The 12,474-nt window shown below is 38.1% G+C and overlaps 1 protein-coding gene across 4 annotated transcripts in view; it reads right to left on the bottom strand.

The window, feature by feature from the left end:
- PLCB4 (phospholipase C beta 4) overlaps positions 1-12,474 on the bottom strand; it is a 234,272-nt gene that overhangs the window by 195,452 nt on the left and 26,346 nt on the right. The gene's annotated exons all lie outside the window — the stretch shown is intronic.

Below are 12,474 nucleotides of genomic sequence, written 5' to 3'. Positions count from 1 at the left end.
CCAGAACAACTATTAGATCACTGAGTGTTGTAAGATTGCAAAGTGTCAAATAATTTTTAGCATAGCTGAAGCATCTTTCTAGATCTATGCTTATTAGACTGCAGTTTCTACCCAGTCTCTTCTATTTCCTTTCTCATCAAACTGTGCAGTCGAGCTTGTTCAGGGTTTCTTCTTTGTTCCCTTTATATAAGGCAATATATATAAATATACAAAAATATAAGAAAGGTGGAAACAAACAGCACAACACACAAATTTGTTTTAAAACTGACAGGGATGTTCAGCAGTAGGCCTGATGTCTGCAGCTACTTCAGTTCAGTACAGGTTTTGACTGAGAGCGTCCCTTTAAGCAAGCTTTGCTGATTCAGACTATCTCCATACAGTTGCCAAAAAAAAAAAAAAAAAAAAAAAAAAAAAAGGAGGAGACACTCCTGAGTTATGCTCTGACTTAAATCCTGAGTTATGCTCTGACTTAAAGGTTTACACAGGGAATCCTCATACCTAGAAATAACACTACGAAGCGCATTTACATTTTTGCTGGAAGACTGGTGTCAAAAGATTATATGCAAAAACACTGTTTGGTAAACATCCTGTGTCATACTGTACTTTTAAACCTGAAAAGAATGAACCTTTGCTACTGCTGGACTATAAATCAAAACTGGATCTGTTCCTTAACAAAGGTATTAAAGACAATAGCCTCTAATACTGCATGACACATCAATCTAAGCAGTATGAGCATTGCCTTGCTCCATACATTAAGCTGCACTCCTGGGAGTTCTTTCTAGTATGGTATGTCCGTGCCCCTGATTTGCTACGTTTTGATTCGCAAGTCAAGGGCGAGAAGTAATTTACCAGAATTCCATTACTGATATACGCTGCAAGCTTCTGTAAAGTCTTCTTACCACACTAATAAAGGTCTCAACTACTGCAATATTAAAAAAAAATAAATTTGAAAGCTGCTTTATATCTTCAGACACTTCAGCATGTTGAGCTGAACAACATAGATGTCATTTCTTTTTAACTTGCATAAAAGCACTGTATATCTATATTCTAATTAAAACCGCTGTGTTGCAGTGTATTCTCTCATCTGAAGTTCCAGCAAATAGGCAGCAATCAGATTAAAAAAAAACCAACAACAAAACAAACAACAAAACAGGCTGCATTGTAATAATTGCCATAAAATAAATAATGCAAGGATAGTTCCTGCCCCAGAAACCTTGCAATTTAGGACATGAAGAAAGAATCCTTAAGGGATCATACCAAACCTACCTAACATTCCCGAATTGACATTTACATTGTGCTGTACTTCAGCGCATACTTTAAAGGCTAAGCTAGAAGTATGCACATTGTTCAGATGTGCACTGCTGAGGGCTGTTGTGTATCTCACTGTTCACAAGACAATGAGCCTTCATGTTAGGCATTATTTAAGATGGGTATTGAAAGACAGGTATCTGACATTCAAGGTAAGTATCAAAAAAAAATCCCATAATGAGAACAGGGAGGTAGGGGGGCGGTGTCTTGCTGTATTTAACTCATCAGGGTTTAGAACAAAGAAATCTCATTTTAAAAGTCTACTACAGCCAGATATGCCTATGCCCAAAACATACGCGGAGGGGGAACGGGGCTAGAAGGTGGAATTGCCAAATTGATACCAAAAAGCAAAGAAAGCTTTCAGGCTGGGCACCCATCCCTCCTGCATTTTAAAAGGTTACATGTTCTTAACCCAGTACTACCACACCTAACTACAGGATCAAATGGGTCCCAACAGCCACTCCCTGCACTGCTGAAACTTGAGATAAAAATTAATTTTGAAGAAATTATATCAGCCTCAATAGTCATCTACAATTCCAGCAATTTCTCTCCATCCCAGAAAAGTGCAGTCTAACATCTGGTCTCACAAACCAGGGGGCTGGTTTTTTTCTGAAAAAGAACATTTTTAGCAAGTACATGTCAGCCTAGTGCTACAGTCAGAAGCATTTGCATCTTGAGACAGCTTGTGGATATATACTTCACTTTGGAAGGAATAACCGGAGCCCCACTGAATGTATAGCCAACAGGATACTGCCAAATACTTCATATGGCTTCAAAACTGTATTTCACCTGCAAAACCTACAGATTTATTTAATCATGTCTCAAGCTCTGAAAGGCATGGTGTGCACAGTGGCAGCGTGCTGTACTCACATCAGTTTTATTTCTCATAGATGGCATACCCTCCACCAAGTAACTCCTGACACTATTTAGATTCTCATTACCTTTCCTTTGTCAGGTCAAATTTCAAAACTTAAAAAAACAAAAAAACCCCAACAAATAAAAAATAACCACAAAAAATAAAACCAGAACAAACAATAACAAAGAAGCTATTCAGTTATCTATCAGAATAACTGCCCCCTCCAATCCCTGTCTCTTCCTGAAGGAAAATAGTAAGTGACTTGCTCTAACTTTTCCAAGGCCAAAACATGGCCCAAATAGGAAACCCACACTAGCAGCACAGAGCTACTCATGACCTACTGAGCTATTTATCATATCAAGCACAAACAAGAATGAATGATGCAAGAGGGAAGTAAACAGTAAAGTTTATTATACCTTGCTTCTCACCAGTTCTTCAAAAAACACCATCTCACAGGCTTTGCTCAGAATGAGCTGCACTGAGAGCAGAACAAGTCACATCTCCAGTAATGTACTGCTCATACATTAATTTTTTCTATTATTATTTTCCCTTTTGACAATGAAAGGAATAGACCAGTAAGCAGACACAAACAATTTTGGCCTATGAATCTTCCTTGAAAAAACTGCAGATGCATAAACCCAGTCACAATAGTATTACATTAAGAGAGAACAGATAAATGGCAACTACCTTCCAAAAGGCACCATAGATGAGGCACAAAGTAATTCCGAGTTGAATACAAAGCTCAAATTGACTATTACATGCTTGTAACACCCATACCTTGTAAATAGACATTCCTGTAGATGAAGAGCCAACTTTTGTTGAAATTGTTACATTTATGAAGAGATGTGCTAATTACCAGCTGAAGACCACTCAGCTAAGTAAACTATGCCCTACCAAAGCCTGTAAGACAATATTATTCAGTTTCTAAAACTGATGTGATGATAGCATGAAGAGGTGCCAGGAAAAAAAAAAAAATCACCCACTTTCAGTCATCTTTAAATAAGAATTTCTTTACATGAATTAAAACAGAAGTTTTATCTTATCTCCAACTTCTGAAGGAGAAAAAAAAAGGACAGCTAGAAATTTATTTGTACTTCATCTATACAGAAGCACCTGCTTTTTAAATTGAAGTGATGAGTAGGCTTCTTAGTAACTCAGGGATTCCATGTAATGGTTTATGAAATTAAGCAGTATTACCAGAAAAACAATTATAATTTAAATTACTTTTGCAATTACTTATTAAGGAAGAGATGTACCTCACCTAACAAATACTATAGGCCTACAATTTCACAACTGTTAGGTATACAGATTTATATCTCTTAACAGAACTGACACCTTACTCTGATAATTACTACCTCCAATGCTTTGAAAAAACACTTCTATAGATCTTTTAGATGAACCAGGTGAAGCAACAGCTTCATGATCCAAGTTTTGGTTAAAATTTCAAATCACTCATGAAGGTCTTCAAGAGTATTTAAATGCTGCTAAAAGTAGAGGTTAATCTGTAAGACATCATCAGCTTTTATTAAGGGAACAGAAAAAAATTAATCAAAAACTAAGCCCACAAAAAGTCTAATGTAATTTTACATGACTTGAAAAATATCTCATATTTTGTTATACTAAGATTGTTTTCTGTAAAGAAAACAATTCCATTAAAAACAAAAGAGAATGAAAATTACAAGAAAATACACATCAAACATCCTGACACTAAATTACGGTTGGATGCCGCCAACTTCTTAAAACTGTAACGGTTAACCCAGCAATGTAATTCCCTCTGCCATTTCTACCTCTGATTTCAAAATCTGTTCTCCAGTTTTCAAAAGCCTTAAATTGCCACATTTCGAATCATCAAATGATTGATAACATGTTTTCCATGATTCAGGTGCTGAGCAATTACCTATATATCTTTCCACATAATTTCAGATCAATTCAACGAATGTTTTTAACATATCAAACATCCAAGAGCTACAATTATATCTTTGTTTTCACAATATTCATCTTCAGTCCCCTTCTACTGTGGAGAGGGGAGGTGGTTATACTAAATTAGGGTGAGCAGTGTCTTTTCAAGGATAAATTAGAAATGAAACCAGTATGAGATCAGTGAAGATTACAGGGAACTGTTTATTTAACTGAGCATAACTAAGTCAAAGATATATAATCAGAGCATGTATTTCTTGACAGATTGATTCAGTTGGTTTAATTTTGAAAACTGAAATATCACAAAGATCATTATATTAAAAAAAAATATCTCCAGCAATAAAGCTCACTTTTTATTTTGAAGTAGCCTACTTCATACCAATTCAGAGTTACTCATGTATTGCTTTCACCTCATGTTTTAAAATATAAGAAGCATTTACAAAATAGATATATGTGTTTTTATAGAAAAGAATTACTGCAAACATATACTTTTCATTTCCCCACATCTGGAAATGCATTTAGGTTACACAAGGCTTTTTAGCTTACCACGGGAAAGCTTTTAGAAACTAGCATGCTGGGATCTGCACAAAACTTGGAGAGTACTATTTATTTACCTTTAAAAACAACTCCATCCCCAAACTAAGAAACCAAGCCTGAATAAAACTGGTAGACTCTCACCATAGCCAAAAAACAACTTTTTTTTTTTTTTCTTTTTTTGAGGCTGCAATTCCATGACAGAATCAGCACTGAAAATGAAGATGCAACATAGAAATGGTGATTTAAGTTTTTATGCCATCTGGACAACCAGATAAAGGTTTAAGTGAGCTGTGAATCCTCTGTCCACACACGGACCACAATTCTGCAGTTCCAACTTCATTAGTAAGAAGTCTTCTAAATGAACTCAACCAGACTAGCAAAAATTAAGATTTATACCTTTGATACCCATCAACCAAAAACATGCAATAGGAAAAACAGTCAACATTTCTCCACAGTAATGACAACACAGCTCTCCAGAGATAAATGCAAAATGCAGAAGACTGATACTGCTGTTTCCTTTTCCTGTCCACCTAAGCATGTGTACATCCTTACTACCAGTTCAATCCAGAAAACTAAATGACCATCAGCTGTCTTTTGCAGTGCAAAGGTGATTAACAGCTAAGGCTGAAAGAGACACATTTAGGGTATTTTTTCCCATGCATGTGAACCATACATTGATTCACAAAAGTACCAACAGAGGTTACCAAGTTCACCAGTACTACACCAACTTTTAACTTTCCTTGGGGGAAGTCCAGTTAAGTACCATATGCTCCTTCCAAGGTGTCAGTCTTCACTAATTCAACACAGGCAGACATGGCAACCACTCTTATAAAAGCAGTGCAAGCACCTCCATTACCTGATGCAAAGACTAATTTAACTATAACACATTTTCTTGTGCCAAGACACACACGAAACGGCACACAGCTACAAACTATTATTATATGACTTTTCCTAGTTAACCTTATGCTCTCATTAGGATATCTCAAAGGAGACTATTTTATCAATACCTGTTGGCCAGGCTAGGCATATATGCCAATTCCAGTACTTTCTCAGTTTGGGAAGGGGCGGGGAGGGGAAGCATGCAGGGCCAAGCCTACATAATGCCCTAGGATGCATCCAAGTAGACAAGGGTCTGCCTGTTTCGTTCGGACCTGGGCCAAGGTCTTCCCAGAAGTTATTTCTCTTCCTAGACATCTGCTACAGTCACAGGTTAACAAAACCCACTATGTATGTCATAGCCAAAAACCAAAGTCTCAGCAAAAAAACCCAGCCAGACTCTGCTAGATATTACCAGATTTGAAGGATTTGGGTAGGGGGGTGTGGCTGGGCATGTGTGTTAAAAAAATATAATCACTGTATCCATTCAGCTGCAGCAGGTAGATTACAGGACCAACAGTCCTTCCCCAGGGTAAATATAAATGTATTATTTAGGGGCTACGTCTCCTAGCCTTACAGAAGAGCCTACCAGGGTCTCACAGACCCAGCTTCTATGCCTGGTAGAATATGGTATCCGACCCCCCCCCCCCCCCCCCCCCCCCCCCCCCCGCCCAGGACAACAAGCAGCAGCTGAATCTTCTCCCCACTCAGGCTGCCCTATTTGAGCCCTCAATTATTCTCCCACATCACATCTCTCCCCTCCTCTTCCCACTGCCCCCAGAAACCCCCACCTTCTGCTTCAGCATGGGAATTCACCAATCAAAGCAGATAAGCATATCATGTGAGGGATGGCAGACACACTGAGGGGAATTTCCAAGAGCTCCCCTGCACCTGCAGCATACAAGAATACAGGAGATTTCCAATGCGAAAATCACAAGCTCAGCAGTGATGCCAAAGTATTCACATAACCTGCAACTAACAGCTCTTATGTCAGACTGCAGCACCTAATTTGCAATCTGCTCTGATATACCTGCAATCACATTCCATCTCCCCTTGTCATTTAATGTATGACAATTATTCCTAAGCATATTTTGCTAGGGAACCGGTACACAAATAACACAGACTGAAAGACCAGAAAGCAATAATTACTCAGTCTATTGTTTCCTGATGTCAGACATGCAGTACAGCTCTCCAAATCCACCAGAGCACCCACTTAATCTGCACTAATCCCCAAGAACTAGGAGGAGGCAAAAAAAAAAATAAAAATAAAATCATCCAACAGCTGCCTTGCAGTCAAGGTTTAGGAGCAATACAGAGTACATCTCATCACCACACCATGCCAACCAGCCTCTCCTTTAACGGTTATGCTTCACTGTCATCTCTGCAAACTAACCTACCAGAAATTCATCAGCCTCTCACCCCATCTCTCCCCTTCTTTCTTCAAAAATGCTTTTCCTTCCCTGATCAGGGTCCTGCATAGAAAAAATTACACCAATTCTGTTTGGTTCAATAGACTATGTTAGCCTAGCCAGAGTAACCACTCCCTGTCCTTATTTCCTGCTTCCCAATGAGGCATTCATCCTCCATTTCCACCCACTCTCTTGAGAGGAATTCTGTAATAATTAATGCATCCTTATCATGTGTACATAAGAAAATGCAACTTACAAGAAAGTATCAATATTCACAATTTTTTGGGTGGTTTTGGTTTTTTTAAAGAACTTTTATCCTAATTTGTGTATCTCAAAACAAACAGGCCCTCACTACAGCTGTCAGTTCCTTTCCTCCCTATGTTTCCTTTTAGCAGCTGCAGCAGAAGTACAGATGTCTAGAGATAAAGGCAAGCATCCTAGATCCAGAACACAGCCTCAGCTAAGAGGAGCAGAGAGAAGATCCATATATGCAACAAGTATAGCACATACAACATCAATAATGAACCTCCACAAGCTTAGGAAGGAAAGCCAGAAAGAAAAAGTGAGAGACATAGCAATTTCAGGCATGAGAAAAATATTTTCGAGGAGAAAAATGGGAACAGAAAACCCCATAGAGTTTTGGAACATCCTAAAAGATCAAGTAGGAAAGATTACCATTTTGTTATGAGAACCTCTTTCATCCAACCTATCTTGTTCAAAACCACAGCTTACATCTCATAGAACTTCCTTACTACTTGTTATTTTCCACAGCATCACACTGTTCACAGGATCATGGAGACTCTACATCACTGGAATCCAAGAGACGCTTATTAACCTTTCAAGTTCTTACTCTTTTTGCCCCCTTTATTAGTCACTAACCTCCTGACTGATTGCTTCCAGTCTGCAGGAGCGTGTGTGCTCAAGGTGAATATAGAAATTGTTATAAAAGGAATTCTATCCATAACTTCAAGAATAAATAGCCTGCTCTTCAATACCTTTTTCATACCCACTTCCTCCTTACCAAAGTGCACCCAAACATTTCTGAAGTTGAGTATATTAGTCTCTCTCAGGTGGCATACTGCTAGACCAACTGCAGATACAAAATGCTTTCATGTAACTATCTGACACATGGATGACATCTCTAGATTTTATTCTCTCTTCATATTTTCAGATGGTATTCCACATAAAAACAACAGAATACAAACATCAAGCCTAGATGAACAGTTTTCAAGTAAACAATCAATCTGAACAATCGCTCTTGAATCTAGCATTCAGATTAATCTATAGTTACACATAGTCTCCCGGTCTTCTGAAATTACCAACTGCAAGGTTAGCTCACAGTTACAATTGGAGAGCCCCAAAGTCAACTGAATAGAGCAATTTTTTTTCTTCAGAAAGAAGAGAGCAGAGGTGTGACGTTACCTCAGTGATACCAATTTCAAGAACTCCACAGACCTTATAACAGACTATCTCACTTCATTTGCCTAAAGCTCCCAGTTATTGCCAATAGTTAAAGAAATAAGCTATGATTTTGAGAAAAGGTCAAGCAAGTGACCCCTAACTGCCCAAGTGTAGGGCCTCATGGTGGTATGATAATAGCTTCTACATGAAATGGAAAGCAGGGCCCTAACTTCAGATGTATGACAGTTGTCAATCACCTACTTCAGTTTTGATCGCTTGCTATTGTAAAAAGAAAGATGAGACACACAACATCAGGAACTAGGAACACTTACTAGTTATGGCATAGCATTAAATAGCATGCAGCAATTGCAGAAAGTCAGGTTACAGATTGACCTACTCATTAAACAAGTTGGTCATTATACAGAGGATGACAAGTGGGATTTCTCCATGCCTTATCTATGGTCTTCACGATCTATGCGATCTGTCCCACAGCCATTGGTGGGAAAGGATCAAGACTGAGCTCAACACCAGTAACTGGCAACAGAAAAGAATGAGAAGCCACAGAGATCAAAGTAATAGTCCCATCTGCCAGAGAAATCTGAACCATGAAAAAGGCAAGTGTCCTTAGAAGCTGGAGACCTTGTAGTTCTCCCTTTTCACAAGCATACACTACATCAAGGCACTCTAACCTTTCTGTGGCACCTGCACTGCTTCCCAGGAACAGGTTCCCTCCCACAGAAAGAATAACTGGTGCTTCTTAGAACTCCAAAGGTAAAATAAAACATTACAACCATTCCCAAATACAATTTATCCATGCCAAGGCAAACAGGACAGTATGACTTTGTAGCAGTCTGCCCAAGGGCTGGGCTCTTCAGTAGAAAGGAGGAGTGTGTTTTGTTTCACTCTTCTCCAAAAATCCAGATTCTTTTGCTGTTGCACAGCTACACCTTTAATGAGTTCTTCATTCAGTGAATGATACTTAGAATGACTTGTGCAGCCAAACCAACAAAAGAAACCATAGCACTTCACTACCTTATATAAGCCAATGTAGTTCTTCAAAAGGAGGGGATGTAAGCATTGTTTTTCTTCCAAGACCCCAACAGTGACAACCAGGGAAAAATCAAAAACTCATCATCCAGAAGTCTGCTGGAGAGGAACCTCTAGAGCCACAATTGTGCTGTACCATCTATTTCTGTGCCTCACATAAGCCGCTCGGGGGCATCCTGCCCTGAAAACTACAGGGTCCCAGCATTAGCTCTATGAAGACAGCTGCAAAAGGGCTGTTCTGATACTCTTTTCCATATTGTGGCACCCTATTTCAGGCACTTGGATATATCAACATGTCTTCCTATAATACAGAAGTTACTACTAGGCATAATTAATTAATTAATTCCAGAATGGCTGGGAATCTGTCTTCCGCAGTTTCACAAGCTTCTTTATCCATATTTACAAAACTTCCAGAAACCACTACCATAAGAAAATGGGTGAGGACTAACAAGACAGATTTTCATAGCTTAGTGGTCACAAGGCGAGAAAATAAGACAAGGCGACTGGTTAATGTCAAAGCACAGTATTTTTAGTATTTACACCATTGCCACCCCATATATTCAAACCCTCTACAGGTCAGATCTTTGTAAACACAAAGTCCAAAAATCACACAACAAAGTCAAGCCAGCACACACTTTTCCTGCAGGAGCAAGAGAACCATAAAGCCTGCTCTCAGAATCCCACCAAATAAAATATCTGCGCCTTTGGTGCATGCACTTAGATAATTTTGATGTCTTAAGTGTTATGCATGCATCTTTGATAAGATTAAGATGTCCTCAACAGTATAATCAAAAACTTCTGAAGCATTAACAGTGTGGGTCATAAACATCTCCACTATGTGGAAGTTCTGCAGACACCAAAGACTCTTCCCAAAACTGGATATATTGCATATCTTGCAAAATTGTTAACTGAACTCAAGCCATCCGTTTTGCAATTTCTGCAGTAGCACAATGCATCTATTTATTAGAGAATGGAACTAAGCCCATGCTACTGATTAGCCATCCTGCAAATAATGCTTATGCAACCTTTAATAATGATTTCCAGTAACAGCCAACCAGAGATTTTATGATTTGGAAAATTTCACTTCTAAACTAATTTACAACAATTCCCCAAATCTAATGGGACAGATGGTTGAAACTACACAGGAAACTAGCCTTCTCCAAAATCAATGAGGTATCGATTTTTATAACTCGCCTCTCTTAGGTAAGATGCCTGCTTTAAGTTTTTGTTCTCATTTTTAAAATTCTGGTAAGTATTCTTCTGTCCCTTTCTCCCTTTCCCCTGGAAGAGGGATTAATTCAATTTTAAGGAAAATATTAAAACAACAGTTTCAGACTTCAGTCTTCAGCAAGTTATGAACAGGAAGGAATAGCAATTGAGCTGTTAAAACCACAAAGGAATGCAAACGACTGAACACCACAAGCAGAACACAAAAAATGACAAGCTAAAAAAAATGAAAAAGAAATACAAAGTCAGTCATCTTATTAAGCAAGGAAATTACACCCCTGCGAGTTTTCAATACAGTATACGTAAACCTGGCGAAAATAAAGCCATCAGTTCTACAAAGCTGTAACTAACACTTGAAGACTCACAGCATAGCCCCAAGTTCATCATCACAGTCAGGTATTACTGCAACAAATGTCCAAAGTCTGCAACAGAAGTCAGCAACATATATCAAGCCCAAACAACTCTCCATTATTTTAGAAACCGTGAAAGCAGAACACAACCAGTGATTTTGGGGTGATATATAACAAAGAGCTATTTCCTCTGCCAGTAAGGGAAATTCATATGAATTCTCTCTCCTCCCCCTTTTCAGTCTTTCTCTCTTTCCCCTTAAGGTTCTTTCTTCCATGCATGCTGAGGAAAAGCAGAGAGTGTAGGTTATGCACAAATTCATGACAGAAAAATACTGTTTTAGAACAAAGCTCCAGTGCGTGGGCGCATGTCTATAAAATAAAAGACATTGTTACTCTACCAAGTACGTATCCACATGCAGCAATCAAATCAGATCTTAAAATTTTATTTTGACAGCTACATGCAGTTACATTTTCACCAGAGGTTTGACTTTCATATTACTACCTGGTTTTTAGTGATATCATCAAGAGATGAATCAAAACCAAAATTTGAAGGCATAGCGGTATTAACATCGTGGAAGAGAATTCTCATCCCTGAAATCTGTAATTTATTTTTAATTACTCTACAAAGTTATCAGTAGCAGAAGGAATAAATCTGTTCTCAACTCCCATTTAGAAACTGTCTCTGTATAATACAGAATTGCTCAGCTCTATACAACAATAATTATTTTGTGTTACATAACAATATTACGTACCCTTGCAAATACTGTTGACATTACACTTTCACAAGTTAGAGAAAATAATCTTAAGCAAGCAATATGACTAGCTTGCTATAACTGCTCAAGTAAACTACAGAATACAACCATCAAGACAAACGTGTTATGAAAGAATCTGCTCCATCCTCTTGCGGAATCAGAAATGCGACATTTTTCTCTAGGAACCTCATTAACTCCAATTATTAAACTAAAAATTCCATGGTGTAACATCAAGTGAAGTTTGGAAAACATGAATAGTATTTACATATTAAGAGAACACGATGCACGCTTTACTGAAGGTTTATACTGTGCAAAACTTAGATTTCATATAGCCCCTACTGCCTGCCTTTCTTACAGATGCACCCCCATAGACACTTTAACATTATATAAACTCCCCCGGAGATAAAGATTATTCTGTAACTTTCCAAAATCATCTCCAGTTGAGAAAACATTACTTAACAAACACACATTATGTACCTCAAAGATGCATTAGATTCCTGGGTTTCTACTAGATATCAGCATGAAACAATATTTGTAGTTTATTTTCAGATATTAAAAAAAAAAAAAAAAGACAACGACCCAGGCTGGATAACTAACTGGAAAGGATAAACAGGATTAAGTAACAGGTGTCTGACTGCAAATAATTCAAAGTCACGCATCGAATACTGTGCACAGCTTTTCTGGCAACATGGAAAATGGTTTTTCACACCTAGCTTTGAAAATTACCAGTAAGTGATTTAAAAACATTTGCAGAAGTTAACCACACACAGACACAAAGACAACACAAGCACTTT

This window comes from Falco punctatus (genome assembly GCF_963210335.1).
Source record: "Falco punctatus genome assembly, chromosome: 12".
NCBI classification, from domain to species: domain Eukaryota; kingdom Metazoa; phylum Chordata; class Aves; order Falconiformes; family Falconidae; genus Falco; species Falco punctatus.
Note: the sequence above shows the minus strand (reverse complement) of the source record. Positions and strands in the feature narration are given on the sequence as shown.